At 48.4% G+C, this 5,346-nt stretch overlaps 2 non-coding genes across 2 annotated transcripts; both read left to right on the forward strand.

Annotated features, from left to right (window-relative positions):
* Nucleotides 1-2,670: 2,670 nt before the first annotated feature.
* Nucleotides 2,671-2,743, forward strand: trnav-aac (transfer RNA valine (anticodon AAC)). The gene has a single exon. It is a non-coding gene; the product is annotated as a tRNA-Val (tRNA).
* A 2,192-nt stretch (nucleotides 2,744-4,935) lies between these two features.
* Nucleotides 4,936-5,008, forward strand: trnav-cac (transfer RNA valine (anticodon CAC)). The gene has a single exon. It is a non-coding gene; the product is annotated as a tRNA-Val (tRNA).
* The last annotated feature ends 338 nt before the right edge of the window (nucleotides 5,009-5,346 follow it).

The following is a 5,346-nucleotide window of genomic DNA, read 5'->3' on the forward strand; positions in this document are numbered from 1 at the left end:
ATTAACCTTCACTCCGGCCTCAGCGAGTCCTCTTTGAAAACCCTTCTTACCCGCCAAACCCCCAATCTTGGCTGGGTTGTAGTATAGTTCCTGCATTTGGGGAGCTTGCCGAGTCATTCTGTCAAATAACCACACAGACCCACACTATGCGCAAAGTTTTTATACAAGGTTTTTTATTCAACTTCAGGAGAGCAGATACCCCTTTTAAGACATTTGAGAAAAGTATAACATACACAACAATTTTTTCTACGGTCCAGACAAAATGAAATCAGATGATTGGTTACTTGATCTATATCAACAAATATACCTGTTTCTTTATCTTGTAGGCACACACCTCAGTTACATATGTAAATAAAACAACATTATGACCTATTTTAAAATTAAACAGAGGTGTATTAAACAGGCTCAGTAAAAGGTCATACAGATGTTGATGAAATGGCCTAATATCATTCTTGGCCCCCTTGAGCCCTTCATCCCAGTGTTCGTACCCCCCGGTCTTTGTTACAGCAGCCATTCACTTTTCCAGGTTTGAAAGTTGATCCTCATCGATGGTTAAATCTGTAGAGAAAAGGCTCGCGTTGGCTACTTTTCTGTCAAGCACATGGTGTAATAGCGCTCTCAGGTTAGCTGCAGAGTGTTGATGACAGAACCAGTTGCAGAAGCAGTCCAGAACATTCCCCATGTTCAAAGTCCCTTAGTTCAGGTCAGAGTCTGAATCAGTGGCGTAGATGTCGAATTCTTCGTCGCTGCCCCCAGCTTTAACTTCTTTACGGAAGAAATAAGCTTTTAGCTTGCCAGCGGTTTTTCTACTCGGCTCATCCAGGTCATTGAGCAGCTGCCCAAGTTTCTCTATTATAAACGGCTCCTTTTTCAGCTCCAGCAAAATCTCATCTATGATTTTCTGGACTTGTCCCACAGTGACATGTATGTGGGAGTAAGAGAGCGCCTTGATTAGTGCCGGTTTCAGCCACGGTTTGTTCAGTCTTCTGTAAAACACGTTGAAATAGAACAGGAAATAGTAACGGTCTGGTTCAAACAAACAACTGTGTCTCAACTGACTGGGGTGATTCACTTCACACCCCCGACAGACTTCTTTCAGAGCTCGGTCGATGAGAGCACTCAGAATATACACCAGGGTGCTTTTAACCACTCTGCTTACTTGGTCACATACCCCGGGCATAAATCCTGCGTCTTCATCACGCCCCCGGGACAGTCCGATGCTCATTGGGTCGCCTGGTGGTTTGTGGGGTGTTTCTCCATCCATTGGACTGACCCCCTCCTGAGACGCACAGACGGTAGACAGTTCGGCAAAATCGAGGCCCTCCATGAGCTCCAGAGGCTGGGGATCCCCGAGACTCATTTGGACATCCATCGCACCGCATGTTGTTTCGTCCTGAGGGACCGGGGTCTGAGGTCTTGGAGAGTAACCACAGTCAAAGGGTTCCAGAGTGTATACAAAATCTGGGGAATAGAACCAGGGGTGATCCCGGGTTTGAAGAGGCCTGTAGAGCCTGTCGACGTCCGCAGCTTTCGGGTAAGACATTCTCTTTAATTTTAAACCATGAATGAATTGTTGCACCTTTTATCCTATCTCTTCACTACGTCACGACACACCGCCCTCTTAGAAGAGAGTAGCCCCTGAGCCGTCAGACCCCCCTCCAAAACCCCACACGTCGTCTGTCGTAGTTCTGCAAGCTTTCCCATTCACACCTTTCAAAACCCTGAGTCGGAGACTCCATTTCGCATTCTCTTGGACCCTCTTGCAAGCCTTCTAGAGTCTTATCCACAAGCCCCAGATCTCTCCAGGCCATCACCTTCAACCAGTCCTCATAAGAGTATTCAATTACCGTCTCAAAAGGTTCCAACGTACCCTCCTTCTCTCCCAAAGCAAGAAGCTCCACTCCAACATAGCTGGGATCCCTTTTAAAGCGGTAACCCCGTCGAGCCCCCCAGAACAACACCCAGGAGCGTTCAATCTTCAAATTGGTGAGTACAGGAACCCTTGCCCGGGATTGTTTCTTGCGGGGTTTCATGTTGATGTCGCTGGACATGTTGAAGAAGCGGGATGTTTCAGAAGCTGAGAATTAAAGAGGTATTGCCTAAAAGAAGCGCGGGTTCTTAAATAGAGAGGAGAGTTTCGGGGCGTTGCCTTCAGAGGGGTGGGGGTATTTATGGGTGGCCTTGTTGTTCAGGGTTTTATGGGTGCACACTTTCTGACGGATATGACGTAGGAATAATTAAGGAAATAACTCTACCTAAAATCACGCCCCCCAATTATGACGTAGGAATATTAATAAGCTTAGGGCATACGTCATAACAAAATAGGCCGCGCCCAAAAAACCCTACTATCTACTCTTATGTAGTTGAAGGCGCAGTATAGCTCTCATAGTCTGGTGGTGACGGAAGACCACCAGCCGTTTGAACAAGCCATTCAGCATCACCTTGTTGGGTTAAGTGCAGGCACTGTCAGAGCGCAGGGCGTCCTGCCTTTGAAAGAGTTTCCGAAGTGTCCTGATGTGCCCTTTAGCAATGCCAAACAGGTCTGTGAAAATGGCATCCTTTCGCGGCACTTCAGACGCCATCTCACAGTCTAGCCGACCTGAAACGCCTGAGCCCGTTTTACCAGCAGGTTCCAACGGTAACCGTTTGAAGCAAGAGGCGGCGTTGTCAGTTTCTGTAGTGTAGCGGTTATCACATTTGCCTAACGCGCGAAAGGTCCCCGGTTCGAAACCGGGCGGAAACAGCCTGCTTTGGGCCGGCCCTTTTCGTCCTGCTTGCCCTCGTGGTTCCCTGCAGGCGGTGGGTGGCTTTTCTTCATTGGAGTGCCCGAAATCGGTGCTCTCAGAGCGTCCGTCCGTCGACAGGTTGAAATTGTAAACGCTGGTGTAGCCACTTTTAATTAAAATCTGATGATGATGATGATGATGATGTTGTTGTTGTTCTTGTTGTTCTTGTTGTCGTCGTAGTCGCCGTCATTATTATTGTTAAAGTAAAGCAGTAGTTAGATTTGTTGCTACCGTAAGGTGTAGAAGGCACAATAGCTCTGATAGTCTGGTGGTGAAGGAAGACCACCAGACGTTTGAACAAGCCATTCAGCATCACCTTGTTGGGCTAAGTGCAGGCACTGTCAGAGCGCAGGGCGTCCTGCCTTTGAAAGAGTTTCCAAAGTGTCCTGATGTGCCCTTTAGCAATGCAAAATAGGTCAGTGAAAATAGAAACCTTTATCTCACAGGCTGGCCCACGGGAAACGCCTGTGCGTGTTTTATCAGCCTGCTTCGATGGGAGCCATTCGAAACGCCAGGACGGGTCGTTTTCCGTAGTGTAGTGGCTATCACGTTTGCCTCACACGCGAAAAGTCCCCGGTTCGAAACCGGGCGGAAACAACCTGCGGTGCACTCGTGCCAGTGCCATGTTACCCGTTGCCATCTCTCTGCCCCAAGGCCGGCCGTCGTTTTCTCTTCCTCGGAGTGGCAAGAAATCCTGACCTTGAGAACAAACGATCGCAGAAGGGTAGCTTTGCGAGGCGCTGGAACTCACACTTTTAAAATCGATACATGTTGTAGCTGTTACAATACGACCGTAGCAGGATCAGCGACATTGCTGTTACTCTTATGTAGTCGAAGGCGCAGTATAGCTCTGATAGTCTGGTGGTGACGGAGGACCTCCAGCCGTTTGAACAAGCCATTCAGCATCACCTTGTTGGGCTAAGTGCAGGCACTGTCAGAGCGCAGGGCGACCTGCCTTTGATAGAGTTTCCTAAGTGTCCCGAAATCGGTGCACTCAGAGCGTCCGTCCGTCGACAGGTTGAAATTGTAAACGCTGGTGTAGCCACTTTTAATTAAAATATGATGATGATGTTGTTGTTCTTGTTCTTGTTGTTGTTGTTGTTCTTGTTTTTCTTGTTGTCGTCGTGGTCGCCGTCATTATTATTGTTAAAGTAAAGCAGTAGTTAGATTTGTTGCTACCGTCAGGTGTAGAAGGTACAATAGCTCAGTGATTGTCTGATGGTGGCACAAGACGAGCAGCAGCTGTTTGAACAAGCCATTGAGCATCACCTTGTTGGGGTAAGTGTAAGTCTTGTCATAGCTCAGGGCGTTCTTCCTTTGAAAGAGTTTCCAAAGTGTCCTGATGTGCCCTTGAGCAATGCAAAATAGGTCAGTGAAAATAGAAACCTTTATCTCACAGGCTGGCCCACGGGAAACCCCTGTGCGCGTTTTACCAGCCGGCTTCGATGGGAGCCATTCGAAACGCCAGGACGGGTCGGTTTTACCAGCAGTCTCCAACGGTAACCGTTCTAAGCAAGAGGTGACGGTGTCAGTTTCCGAAGTGTAGCGGTTATCATGTTCGCCTAACGCACGAAAGGTCCCCGGTTTGAAACCGGGCGGAAACAGCCTGCTGTGGGCCGGCCCTTTTCGTCCTGCTTACCCTCGTGGTTCCCCGGAGGCGGTAGGTGGCTTTTCTTCATTGGAGTGCCCGAAATTGGTGCACTCAGAGCGTCCGTCAATCGACAGGTTGAAATTGTAAATGCTGGTGTAGTCACTTTTAATTAAAATCTGATGATGATGTTATTGTTGTTGTTGTTGTTGTTCTTGTTGTCGTCGTGGTCGCCGTCATTATTATTGTTAAAGTAAAGCTACCGTAAGGTGTAGAAGGCACAATAGCTCTGTGATTGTCTGATGGTGGCACAAGACAAGCAGCAGCTGTTTGAACAAGCCATTGAGCATCACCTTGTTGGGGTAAGTGTAAGTCTTGTCATAGCTCAGGGCGTTCTTCCTTTGAAAGAGTTTCCAAAGTGTCCTGATGTGCCCTTGAGCAATGCAAAATAGGTCAGTGAAAATAGAAACCTTTATCTCACAGGCTGGCCCACGGGAAACGCCTGTGTGCGTTTTACCAGCCGGCTTCGATAGGAGTTATTCGAAACACCAGGACGGGTCGGTTTCCGTAGTGTAGTGGCTATCACGTTTGCCTCACACGCGAAAGGTCCCCGGTTCGAAACCGGGCGGAAACAACCCGTCCCCCATCTCTCTGCCCCAAGGGTGGCTGTCGTTTTCTCTTCCTCGGAGTGGCAAGAAATCCTGACCTTGAGAACAAACGATATAAGAAGGGTAGCTTTGCGAGGCGCTGGAACTGACACTTTTAAAATCGATACATGTTGTTGCTGTTACAATACGACCGTAGCAGGATCGGCGACATTGCTGTTACTCTTATGTAGTTGAAGGCGCAAAATAGCTCTGATAGTCTGGTGGTGACGGAAGACCACCAGCCGTTTGAACAAGCCATTCAGCATCACCTTGTTGGGCTAAGTGCAGGCACTGTCTGATCGCAGGGCGTCCTGCCTTTGAAAGA

The sequence above is a fragment of the Amia ocellicauda genome, assembly GCF_036373705.1.
Source record: "Amia ocellicauda isolate fAmiCal2 chromosome 11 unlocalized genomic scaffold, fAmiCal2.hap1 SUPER_11_unloc_1, whole genome shotgun sequence".
NCBI classification, from domain to species: Eukaryota; Metazoa; Chordata; class Actinopteri; order Amiiformes; family Amiidae; genus Amia; species Amia ocellicauda.